Source organism: Tachypleus tridentatus, chromosome 8, assembly GCF_004210375.1.
Source record: "Tachypleus tridentatus isolate NWPU-2018 chromosome 8, ASM421037v1, whole genome shotgun sequence".
NCBI classification, from domain to species: Eukaryota; Metazoa; Arthropoda; class Merostomata; order Xiphosura; family Limulidae; genus Tachypleus; species Tachypleus tridentatus.
Genome location: NC_134832.1, coordinates 103,761,137 through 103,775,243, shown reverse-complemented (window position 1 = coordinate 103,775,243; position 14,107 = coordinate 103,761,137). Strand labels below are relative to the sequence as shown.

At 33.2% G+C, this 14,107-nt stretch overlaps 1 protein-coding gene across 2 annotated transcripts in view; it reads right to left on the bottom strand.

Moving 5' to 3' along the window:
- LOC143223105 (solute carrier family 7 member 14-like) overlaps positions 1-12,329 on the bottom strand; it is a 41,325-nt gene extending 28,996 nt beyond the window's left edge. For both annotated transcript variants that reach the window (XM_076450555.1, XM_076450557.1), the window contains exon 1: positions 12,157-12,329. The gene's annotated coding sequence lies outside the window, so the exon portion shown is untranslated. The remainder of the gene's footprint in view (positions 1-12,156) is intronic.
- Between the last annotated feature and the right edge of the window lie 1,778 nt (positions 12,330-14,107).

Genomic DNA, 14,107 nt, shown 5'->3' with positions numbered 1-14,107 from the left:
AAAGCTACACTAGGGCTATCTGCGTTAGCCGTCCCTAATTTTGCAGTGTAAGACTAGAAGGAAGGCAGCCAGTCAGCATCATCCACCGCCAACTCTTGGGCTACTCTTTTATCAACGAATATTGGATTGACCGTCATATTATAACGCCCCCCACGGCTGAAAGGGCGAACATAGTTGGTCGGATAGGGATTCAAAACCGCGACCCTCAGATTACGAGTCAAGTGCCTTAACGTCCTGGCCATGCTGGGCCTCAACTATAAGAAAAACAAAGGATTATTTAAACCATCCTAAGAAAAAAGAAAGAAAGAAAGGGAAGGTAATATATATACAAATATATAAGATAGTACAAGAGAAGTGACATGGAATATATAATTTTTTCCATAAATTAAGACGAAATTTACCTCTACAAAAACGAATATTCAAAACATTTTAAAATAATATTATGAAAATTATTCTAAAAGAAACAACATCGGGCCCTTTTGAAATAGAAACTATGTTGCAGAGTTGTTGCACGATAATCAAAGCATGACCGGATGTAGTGACGTGGACTATGGTGAGTCTCCAAAATGAATTTAATACAGCTTCCGTAGCTCTGTATAACGACTTTATTTTGTCTTGTTAGTTTATAAATTACAAATTAAAGAGTAATTTCTGAAACTACAATATGCTAGCTGTAAAGTGTATAATCAGTTGTATTTAATGTTAGAAGAGTATAAACACACAACTTAATCTAAGTCCATAGAACAGAAGGTTTGAAGAATACAAGTGTAAAAATATACAGTTTATGATGTAAGCATACTACAACTTTTCTTTTCTTTTCATTTCATTTATTCTTTGTTTTATCTTTGAATTAGATTTTAAGCTAAATCTTAGCACCAAATTACACATAATTTCTATGAGTTACGAAATCACAGAAATATAAGACATAACACAAACAGTTATAAATAGTATTTAAACTTGTATATATATATATACATGCAATCACAGTTGAGTTCAGAAATAATATAAAAATATACAAACGAATCAAAATACCCCTTTAAGAAAAGGACAAAAGCTTGACAGTGAAAATAATAAAATTGGCAGAAGCAAATATAATAAAACAGCAATACAACATAATACAGTAAGCTGGATGTCAGAATGAAAATAACAGTTGGCTCTGGCCTGTCCCTTCTTCATTCATTGAGGTTGGTGTTGAAGGTTTAGCTATTCAAGCTTCAAAATTCAAGTTTATTATTTACATATAATAAATTCCCCAGGTCCATCTCAACTGTGATGTCAGCTTTTGGTAACAATTGAATGATAATCAGGAAAACTTGATGAAACTTATATAGAATGAACAGCAACTGCCTGTTGTGGAGACACAAGTGTAGGGGACGACGTTTCGAAAGTCTTCCGCCTTGCATACATCCAACAATGAGAGTCACGTATGTTGGACATCAGTAGCCTATAAAATGTTTGTCATGCTGAGAGTCATTTACCTTTTACGCGTGAATGATAAGGCTACTGACAGTTATGGCTACCCCAAATGGTCTGATTAAATGGTTAGTACAATCAGTTGACCTTTTGAAATGATTGGCAGAATATTAAGAACCATTTAACATACAAGAATGGGCTTTTCCAAGTCTTCCAAACTTGTCCTAACCTTCAGCCTTTTTTTAAACTCAGTTTTTTATGTTTTATTATTTGGCATAAATCATGTGAAGTAAAAGAATTAAAAGACGTAACCCACACCAACAATTGTGAGTACTTTAAAAGAAAAGTGTGAAAGAGACTTGACGACAGAGAATAAGATGTGGATGTTGTTGCACATCCAGTCTTGGTCAAGTCATTTTAAAGAAAGTTAAACTTAAAGCTTTGATATACGTTGTAAGAGTAATATAGTTTCTGTCCACGAAACAGGATATTCAAACATTTGAAAGTGACATTTTATAGTGATCATTGGTGAATAAAAAAACGTTTTATGACTTTCTTTAAAGAAATATACTTTTATTTGCCTATGTTTTCATTCTAAAAAAAGAATGAGGAAAAGTAGAAAAAAATTGGACATAAACAGAGTTTTGTAGAAACTGAGGAGGATGAGATGAACCAGATGAAAATTCATTAAAGTAAGACAGTATAGGACTGATATTTACCAATAAAACTAACTGATATGAGATGAAGAAAGGTTGGGGTAATGCCTTAAATCCTGCGTCATTAGCTGAGTCTGAAGGTTTCAACTTATCTGAAAAGTAGCATCCTTTCCAAACGTTGGACCAGTTAAAAGTAGGCAAATTTAGTTTATGACGGGTAAAAGTCCTATCTTTCAATAGATATTTTGATCAGCAATTTCACTGCATTATCTAGGTGAGACCAAAGCACATCAGAAGATTAGTAGCCGAAACATAAAAATATAAACTAGTTAGTAATCGGCACCTAGTAACAAGAGAAATCATAGATAATTAACAATTAGACTTAGGTGATCGTATGGACCGTTAACCATGACAATCATGGAAAGGTATAGTTTATCTTATAAACACACCACAATGGGACTTGTGTTAATATTATTTGTTTAAGTTGTTCGTGTATATCATATCTAACAATCCATGAAAGCACATTCTGTTGTGGCGTTTACTTTCTATAGGGGATCGACTAGACATATCTCTAATTTCCAGATAGCGTTACTTGTGCTAAAAGGAATCTGCCTTAAATTGGCAAAGTTAATAGTCTACATGATACTATGAATTTCGAGCAAAACCATTACTATCAAGATGTTGGAGTTTGGTACTTTGACTACAAGTTGCGTTACTGTATCAATTGTCCATCACTTAGAAACACATAAGATATCTAAGGTTAAATATTAATAAAAAATCACACAAATTTAGATTCATTTAACTTATCTAAAAACCATTTGTTCTTGACAGTTACATAAATATACATGATTTTGAACATTTTTCGAATGGTTTAAATAAATTTGTTTAATCCACTGTTGTTTTTATTAATCTGTTTGGATTGTTTCGGTAACGAATATATACCAGTTTGTAGTAATTCTGCCATATATTGAAAGCAAACAAATGGGCAAACAGTTATATTCTCACTTGATAAAACCAATACGGTTAGAGCATAACAAACAAACAAATACAAATGTGGAAGTCAAGAAAGAAACGAACAATGGTTCTCAAACCGAACTTTTATTGTAAACATCGTATAGTTTAAAAAACGAATCGAACCTTAGTAACACCACAGAATTCGCGATCAAGTAAGTTTCGTGTTAATATATTTGTGTCCTTTTAACGTACACATCCACAATGGAATACATATCACAAGAACATCGATAACATTTGCTGAAATCGCTGTTCCAGCGCCATGCTTTCTGCGAGTTTTGTTAAGAGAACCTGGCATTTCTTTTCGGTTAGTCACCATTTGGTGTAAAAGGATCGATGGCTCCACCTGGTGTTTATATATAATAGCATATGTTGCTCATGCAAAAAAAAAAAAAAAATGTACTAATTATTACAATCCAAATTTTTCTCTCATGTTAATAATAATTCCAACATGTGAACTATGTGAACTCATAGCCCAGAAAATTTAGGATTGCAACAAGGGAAGTTGGCTAACTTTTTCGAAAATTAAGCTTTATAATTGAACACTAATTTCTACAATATTTTAACTGGCCTGGCTCATTTTACGTACTTAACTTCTATTCAGACCAATTATATTTATTAATTATATTCTCAGGGCCTACAATCGACGCTATTTTCAGTCAAAAACCGAAAACTTGTGTTATTTCCTAGAAAAGTCTATCTTCTTTCATATAGGCCCGGCTTGGCTAGGTGGTTAAGGCGATCGGCTCGTAAGCTAAGGGACGCGGATTCGAATCCCCGTCGCATCAAACATCCTCACCCTTTCAGCCATGGGGGTGTTATAATGTTACGGTCAATCCTACTATTCGTTGGTAAAAGAGTAGCCCAAGAATTGGCGGTGGGTGATGATAATTAGCCGCCTTACCTCCAGTCTTACACTTCTAAATTAGGGACGGCTAGCGCAGATAGCCCTCGTGAAGCTTTGCACGAAATTAAAAACAAACAAAATCTTATTTTATAAAAAAATAGACGTGTTTGTTTAAAATCACATAGAAATGTAATCAGTTACGTCTGTGTTTTCCATCTTCGTTAACGCTAGCCCACTCTTTGTGTTCTATTTCCAACTTTAATTGTATTAGTCTCATAAAGTATTCCTGTCACCCACTACACGACTAAAACGTGCCCTATCGTGCTCTCCGCGTGTCACGTTGGTAGAAGGAGATACAACAAGAATAATAACCTGATTATTATGGGACTTATTCCCTAGTTGTAGTAGAACAGATCATTTATCAGAGGAATATGTCCTGTTAAGACACTGACATTCATCAAGGGATTATTTTGTTAATTATAACAAATTGCTAATCCTTACTAATAATAAATTTTACACCTGACGTGCCTGACCATGCACATATAACCTTATTTACTTGTTTGTATTTCTGATTACAGTTTTATATATATCTCTTCATTTTGAAAATAAACAAAAACATGTTTTCTAAGGGATCTCTTGATTAGAATACTTGGATAAGTAATAAAATATTAGATACATCATTGCGTTTAATATACTCGGAGATTGCAGAATGTTTAACCATAGAAGATGGTCACGAGGGTTCGAGATTATAGATATGGTAAATAGTAGAAAAGGTAGAGAAAAAAACACACATTTCAACTGGTTAGTCGAAAACAGTTTTTTGTGTGTCATACAAGTGTAAACAGAATTGTAACTTATGCTACTTTCAACTTAAATTTGTTTTACAAAAAATGTCCACGTGCTGTTTTGTGACGTGTAATGGCTCACAGTTTAAAATTTCATTTTTTAAAGCTTTTTTCTCTAATCAGAATGTAGAATAAAAATAATATAAAATAATGAATTTATACAGTAATATTCTACGCTATGCTATAGAAAACATTAAAGAATTAACCTTTTCGGTATTACTTCATGTTACCTGAAGATCCCTCCCCTAGAATAGTAGAGTTCGCTGTTTATAGTTATCGATATTTAGGTGCTCTGTGTGGACCTTGGAGATCAGGTACAATATTTCCTCCTAATAGTAGCGTAGTTGATGTTGTTTGTTTGGTTTGAATTTCGCGCGAAGCTAAACGAGGGCTATCTGCGCTAACCGTCTCTCATTTAGCAGTGAAAGACTAGAGGAAAGGCAGCTAGTCACTGTCACCTACCGCCAACTTTTGGGCTACTCTTTTACTAACGAATAGTGGGATTGATCGCCACATTATAACGCTACATGGCTGAAAAGGGGTGCATGTTTGCTGAACAAACAAGACAGATATTGAGCTATAGTTTGAATATTTAATTGTTTTTCAGAATTTACATTAGAGGGAATTAGACTTCTGGCAATGAAATTGGAAAACAAATCCCTACGTTGCAAATAATAAGAAAAAAAATTTATTATCTAGAGAGTAAAGACTTGTTTTCTAGCTTATTTTCAAAATGTAAATCTGATGACAAGTGTGAGATCTTACGCGTTTTATTACTGCTATATTTTTACATTATTAAATTAACATGTTCTTGAAAAAAATGTTACATTATGACATATTGGGACAGTTTACTTTCATATATCTTATTCCGCCAGGAACTGAACACGGTCTAATTTGCTTTATCTAGAAGATAACTAGTTTGAATCACTAATTAGTAAATATACAGTTACACAATGTACGATTATCTGTGGATTTTAAAAAAATGGATATAACATTAGAATTGGTTTAAGTTTCTATCATCCAGAATTGGAAGCGCCTTCTGTGATCATAAAATATCCATTTCAGAACAAGAATACGAGTTGCAGAGATATAAGAAAAAACGTAAAAAAGTAGCCAGACAATAGAGATGTACATTTGCTATAGGTTTCAGTTTTTTTTATGAAAAATTATGATATTAGAAAATCCATTTCAGTACAAAAATACGTGTTTACACAAACGTTACAAGAACTTAAAGTGGTCAAACAACACATCTGAACACTATACCGCCTGATGATAAGCATTTGGTTTGTTTGTTTGCGTAAAATTAAGCTTAAAGTTACACAAGGGATTATCTGTGCTCCACCTACAACAGAGATCGAAATCTGATTTCTAGTGGTGTGAGTCTGCAGACATAACACTGTGCCACTGGTAGACAACAGTTGGTTTGAAATGAATGATTGGTCCTTCTTTCTATGTTCAGAAAATGCTATCGGTATTTGTAAGAAATATATGTTGTTTTATCACTTCTTTGCAAACATCTGTTAAAAAACTATACCACATTATTTACACTCACAGTTAAGTTCCTTATTTCGAAAAAAACAAAATGCAATTGAAATGTAATAGTTTTATTAATACATTACCTGGTTTATGTTTTTATCAACTAATAATTTAAAAATACTATACTCATCAACTGAAGACATTCTTTCTAAGTATTAATACAGAAAAGAGACGGTAAAAATACTTCCTGTAAGAGCCATTTTCTTCCTCACATTTATTGTTGGGAAACTGCGGTCCTCCAGGTGAAGTGTTGCTTGACATTTATGCTTGAATAAAACGTTTAAACGGAACTATTTTTAAACATTTTAAGTAACAAATTAATAAAGCTACCTAGATTTAAATACCTGTGGATGCTAAACAGAATTACAATACTGCAGTTATGTACAAAGTGTATTCGATAAACATTACTTAAGCCTAACACATATATTTGTATTAACCATGAAAGAAGGTACAGGACCCGATCCCAAATCCGGAATGCTTCGAACCTGAACTACATCGGATTTTAGAATCTTCCGGGGTTTTTGAGTCGTTGAATCTTGCTTGTACGGATGATATAAATAACGTACGAAATATATACATAATGATTGTCATATACTTACCAAATTATTTTTTTCTCGTTTGCAAAGCAGGGTCTGTAGGATAACCGTCTTTAATTACGTTTCATCTGAAAACGATGAACCAGCCTGATGAGTAGTCGCAAGGGTTGTTAGGCCTAATTCATCATGAAATGCTTTGGATTTTGCTTTGATCATAGTACCGTGTAAAGGAATATTTCTCTCCCACGAAGCTTTATACACTCAAACAACACTTTGTTCGGATCAGTGTTCTCAAGTTGATGCAATGTTTTTTATTCTTCCATAAACATTGGTACTTCACTGCCGTCTTTTTCCCAATACTCTTTGAAATATACTCCCTTTTGGTATGTCCACCAGCGACAGGACTATCTGCTTGCTTTTGGACATTTGTACGATGTATAAAGTGGTAAAAATTCAAGTTACCACAAAGAGAGGGACGTATAACCAAAGACTGCATATAATGCAACGATCGCAGCGCTCCCAAACAAAACTGCTATGTCGGTAATTAATATAATTATTAGTTCTATGTATTTATCTATTTGTACAGTAATATTTACGGTAAGTTTTAGTGCTGCTTTCAGTAATTCCAAGTCGGAAGAGTCCATCAGTAACTAGAAAAGGTCCGAGTATAAGCTAATGGAGTGTTCACCAGAATAACTGGTTTCTGGAACATTCCGATTTTCGGGTAACCAGATATGAGATTGTCTACTCACTCTTACGGTAGCTTCCACAAACTGTTTCAGTTTAATTCTACGAAACTATGTTTTTCAGCTTCTTGGTTATCCAGTTGGCTGTCGCTGTATTATCAGATGCACTCAGTTATATGTGATTGTATTAAAACTATACATTCAAGTGCTGCAAAACAGACCAATTATCTGACTTTATGGACAGCTGTACAGTCATCCAGTTGTTACTGGCTGTATTATAAGTTGTACATTTATCCGATTTTCGGGTAACCAGATATGAGATTGTCTACTCACTCTTACGGTAGCTTCCACAAACTGTTTCAGTTTAATTCTACGAAACTATGTTTTTCAGCTTCTTGGTTATCCAGTTGGCTGTCGCTGTATTATCAGATGCACTCAGTTATATGTGATTGTATTAAAACTATACATTCAAGTGCTGCAAAACAGACCAATTATCTGACTTTATGGACAGCTGTACAGTCATCCAGTTGTTACTGGCTGTATTATAAGTTGTACATTTATCCAGTTTTACTGGTGTACTAATGAAAGTACTGTTAACATATATTACTGTATATCCTAAATATTTTATAATCAACCATTTGTTCAAAATTGTATTAATTTTGTTTAGTCATCTAGGTCTTCCTGACTGTGGGAACGTTAATAATTCAACTAGGTCTTCCTGACTGTGTTAATGTTAAGTAATTCAACTAGGTCTTCCTGACTGTCTTAACGTTAGTAATCCAACTAGGTGTTTCCATCTGTAACTGTTACTATTAATGTAAAAATTTCACATTTAACACGTTCCTGAATGCGTTAACGATTGTACATTCAGTCACCTATACCAGAAAGTAATAACTTGAATATAATTATCCAGTCGCGTTTAGTTGTATTTATAAATGTCCACTCGAAGATTTTCTTTCTCGGTGTATTGAAACTTTTCTATTAAGCCTTGTCCCTGAATTTTAAACATTTGACAGAAAACAGTTGTACTGATTGTGTTAAAGTCGTCAAATAAACATGTTGTTATTATAGTTTCGTCGAAAGTTTTAGACCCAAATATTTGAATCTGACTGTGTTGCTACTTTTTCTTGTATTTTAATCAACAGGTATTCCTGAATATTATAAAAAGTTTGAATTCGTTTTCGTTTAGTCAAAGCATTAAATGCCACACCAGCTGTGAGATAAGAAACAACAACCCTAACAACAAGACTAATAAAATGTAGTTATTCCCAGTCATCGTATTGTCTGCAATGTTCAATCGATACCAGTTAGAACGGGAACAAGACAAACAAGCTTCCTATTCTAACGGTCAAATTACGAGCTTATATCACGTGACTTGGAGCTTAGACGTCTAAGGCAATTGGCTAATATTTTGCTAACATTTATTTCGTGAAATACTAGACTCAACTATCACCCATCATGAGGAAAAAGTTTTCTTTTTTTTCTAGCCAACCACAGTCGGGTCCATTGGTCACGTGGTGCAATTGCATCTTGATATATTCTGACATCACGTAACTTACAAAACACACAAAATACGTGAATTTATGTGAAGTAACATCGTATTACGTGAATACAATACTTTTCACATGACTTATTCTACTCAATGTTTCTATTTCGTGAAGGACGACAAACATGATTTGAAACACTCTAGCTATTTAATCAGAACAACTGATACTTTTCAAGTGATATTAAAATACTTATAAGTGTGTCAATAAATAATGAATGGTTTTAGTAACGTTAAATACAGGTTTTCTCTCTCAAAAGTTAAAACTATATGCGCTTATTATAGTTAAATAGCTTTGAAGCATTGGCCATGTTACTAAAGTGAAGATCACTGTTAGACAAAGATCTAACATCAACCACAAAAGGTAGTTATATTAAAATGATAATAAAGACATTGTCCTGTCAGCTAATATTATTTAGTATTTGCAAAACAGCAATAGAATGTATGTAATATGACACAGAAGAAGAGTCTCCCAAGCAATAAGTACCAAATATTTTCATTTTTTTGTTTTAGTTTGTGTTCGAAGTTAGGGGGGATGAATGAAATATTTATATATTATATAAAGGTAGTCGGTTTAGTATTTATTCGGTTTAGTTTTGGTTTGTTTTGAATTTCGTGCAAGCTACACGAGGGATATCAGCGCCAACCCTCCCTAATTTAGCAGTGTAAGACTAGAGGGAAGGCAGCTACTCATCACACCCACCGCCAACTGTTGGGCTATTCTTTTACAAACGAATAGTGGTATTGATCGTCACTTTATAACACTCTCACGGTTGAAAGGGCACGCATGTTTGGTGTGATGGGGATTTGAACCCTCGACCTTCAGATTACGAGTCGAATGCCTTAACCACCTGGCCATGCCGGGCCATTCGGTTTAGTATCATCGCGGTACTGTTGTACAATCTTCTGATCATTGGATATTCTTGTGATTAAGCCTATTAGCTCACTAAACATTCGACAATGTGAACAAAAATTTATATTTGACTGTACAGACAATGATTCTGATACCAGCAAACTTAAACATTTTGTTGTTGTTTTACCTTTCATTATACTACACTGTGGGGCATTGATAATTACTACATGTGATACTGTGCTTTTTTCTTTTAAACGTACTTTGATATTGTTGTAGACATTTTGTATTTCTACTGTCGCAACCTAAATAACTGAGAGTTGGTCCTTTGTAGTGAAAATGTCTCATCTGATAATTGTCTTAGGCTAAAATTAATTCGACGAAAAAATAATTTGTGAAGAATAATTCCTTTTGTAACTGTTAAAAAGGTAAAATAACTGAGGTTTAAATATGAGGTATTTAGGTATTTCGGTATTGCTATACAATCTTGAGGTTATTAGGTAATTAGTATGTGTATTATTATACAAACATGAGGTCCTTAAATTCCTATATATGCTATTGTTATGTAAACATGAAGTCCTTAAGTAGATAAAAGTGACACTGCCACATAAACACGAAAGTTATCGTATAGTTTGGTATTATATTATTAAAACATATTAGAATTTTAAATACTTAGATATGATATTGCTATACGAACACAAGACCCTTAAATAGCTAAGAGCTGTATCATTACAAAGAAAGAGATTCTTAAATGGCTAAGAGTTGTACTATTGTAGAAAAAGAGGTTTTAAGTACATAGGTAGGTTGTGGTTATTTTTACGCAAATATTAAGCCTATAAGTAGATAGGTATCATGTTCAGCATAAATATGAGATTTTATTAACTTGGAATTTTTATATGTTTAACACAAAGTACTCAGGTAGCTAGACAATACACTTAAATGAAAAACAATATACATAAACATGTTTACTAGAGTTGTAAGACTACTAAATGAATGGACGGTGATGTGCTCTACGTAAACATTTCATAAGTGTAAAAGGTTAAAAGAGTTTAACAATAACCACAAAATTAACTTCTGCGAAACTACTAAAAATACTGATAACCTAAAAGAAACATGATTATTTAGTTGGAGGTAAACTAAGGCTAAGATATACTGTATAAAATATTTAGCAAGCTTAATAAAATTTGAAATGATTAAAAGTTAATGTTATATCAGTAAAAGATAAGGTTACCTATTAGCGCGTTTTCGTACCTTGATTATTCTTTAATAACACAATGAATATTTGAGAACACATTCTGAGTGTTTAATATTGATTTATTAAAATCATGCCATTTGGAGCTTTCAATAAAGTTAGCCCGGGATTGTTATACCAATAATTTTTCAGAGAAATAATATATCACTCTTATACTAATAATCTTTAAAATAAATAATATCAGATTGTGATATCGAGAATATTTTAGAGAAATAATCCGAGATTGTGATACCATGGATATTTTCAAAATATAATACAAAATTATGATACCAAAACTGTTTTATAAAGATAACTTGGTCAAGAGACTTTTTTTTTTCTCTCAGAGCGTAACTAAATACCTGTTGATAAGAATAGCTGAGAAACAGTTCTTGACACTTTGAAAGTTAAACTAAAGGTCTTGATCACTATAACATTTTGCAAGGTGTAACAGAGACCCTTGATATCCAAAACCGATAACCCAGGATTTCTTAGAAGTCATGTTCAAGAAAGACAACAAGGCTTCAAAGTGGTAAGGGTGACCAATTATGAAAACCCGAGTTTCGTTAGGAACAAAGTTCTAGATAAGGAAACAGACTTCGTTATGGAAAAGATGCTAAAAAGAAGGTAATTCAGCATTTGTTATGAGAGTTTTTTTTATAAATATAATTCGAAGTCAATGTAGTAACAAACTTCTGGAAATGTAAACTGGGTTATTTTGTTGTTAAAATGCTAAAATAATTATCCCTGGTTTTTGTATTAAGGTTGTTTATTAAATATAATCCAGAATTACGGTAGTAACAAAGTTTTAGGAACATGATTCAGGATCTTGTAGTAATAATATTCATATAAATGTAACTCAAGGCTACATTGAGCAAGAATAGTTTTGAAAAGTATGCAAGACTACAGACGATAATTTATTTTCTTAGACAGAAACACAGATTCGTTACTGAGGCCATAAGAAGTAGTCGTGTATTCTAAATCAACTAGATCACGTTTTCTTACCGTGAAGACGAGGAAAGTAGAGAAGGTCGTGAGAATTCTTATATCGGTTGTTCTACAGTAGCTCGAATAAACCACCAACAGATTTCTAACCAGCTGCTCTTTCCTGGTTGCCTCTTGGGTCGTCTGGCATCTACGTTTCCAAACACATTTACTGTAGGTCTCTTCTATGATAACCGATCACAGAGTACGGTCGTTGCTATAGCAATGAAAATGGTCGCCTCCTAGCGGGCACTCCTCTGAGGACTTCACGGTTTTTATACAAAACAAGCTATAATTACTGTAGAGAATTTTAAAAAAATACGTTTCTAAGTTTCTGCTCTTTAAATTTGAGAGCCATCGATCAATGACTCATTTATTTTTGCACTAGACATAAAAAAATCACATAAAACAGTTTTTCTTTGTTTTTACTAGTTTGTTACGGTTTTTGAATGAAATACATTCTAAGGTTAATTTTGTAATGTTCCAATATAATACAAACAATATTAGTATTACAGCGGAAATGAAGTACATAAATGTTTATGGAAATTATGAAAAAATAACTATTTTTTCCTAAAGAAGCGCAGGTATGTATAACGATAAAAATGAGTTGATTTTTAATATAATAATTCTATTTGATTACACGCGAATATACCTCAGTAAAATAAATAATATCAATAGCGAAGCAAAAGATATTCATATGAACTTAAGATATATAAATTTAATTAAGTAACATGATACACTAGATATTGTTATAATAACGATGACTGGAGAAAGTATACTAGTGTGAGAGGAACTGGAAAAAGTTTTATGACTGATTTCATATAATTTGAAAGTGCTAAATTCAAATACGCCGGGTACCACTATGCTAACCTTAGAGAAATTGAGCTATTCAATATGGCGTTCAAGATGGCTGCCATAAATTAGAAAGCAGATATCTCAGTTCCCACACTGCATAGAAGTGACGTTTTTGATCTAATAGGTTTTTGAGGTCGAGAAATTCTATAAAATAATTGGTTTAACTGTATTTTTTATTGTGTAGCGTCATATTAAAAATGGCGTCCAAAGTGACTATACAAGGATTTTGAGGTGTAGGGAAGAACAAGTAACTTTACATAGTGGCATATCAGGTTTCTTGGGTCCTGCTTAGAGTTGTACAGGCACATCAGGTGTAATATCATGTTCCATTTCATCTTTCTTTATATGCCTAATTACGTTGGTTTCATTTCTGTCTTCACCTACATGCAACTGAGCTTCAGTTAGCAGTATTGCATGTGCATGCTTAGAACACAGACCATTTTGAAACGATACGTTAGCATCAAAATTCTCTGCCATTGCCTGTACTAATCCAACACCAGAATGTGAATAGCCCATAAGTTGGTGGTTTCTAGTAATAGCATGTGCAGCCGATATTTAAACAGCAAATTCCGAATTAATGCCTTTGTTCCAGCATTGCGTTGTCTATCAGAACAACTGCTGGTGCAACTGAAAGAGGCGTGAGATTCTTAGTTACAACACTTGTAACAATATTTTAAACCATATCAGCATGCATGTTTGAAAGTTTTTGAGATCCTCTATATGATCTTCTGCACATGAAAAACACGCCGCCAACAGTCTGGATGACGTGGGCGTCGATCTATTTAACAACATTTGCCATAAAAGAGACATCTTGCCGTATGTTTTCAGAACAGGTTTTTTTGGTGTGATTCTATCTTGCTTGTAAACATATCATTGGATGTGAGTCTTAGATGCGCAAGTGGGCACGATAACATACAGGATTTGTGTTCAGATTTGCAAACTAGGCTTTATAAGTTCATGCAAACCATAACCTCTAAATCTACTTATCATTAGCGGACAATATAGCATTAATTCATGATTAGGTAACAGATATAAGCTTATAATTATCTGCATTACAGCTGAAAATAGCGAAGGAGTACCATGCAGATATTTTAGAAGCAGATATGATTTAATCTAA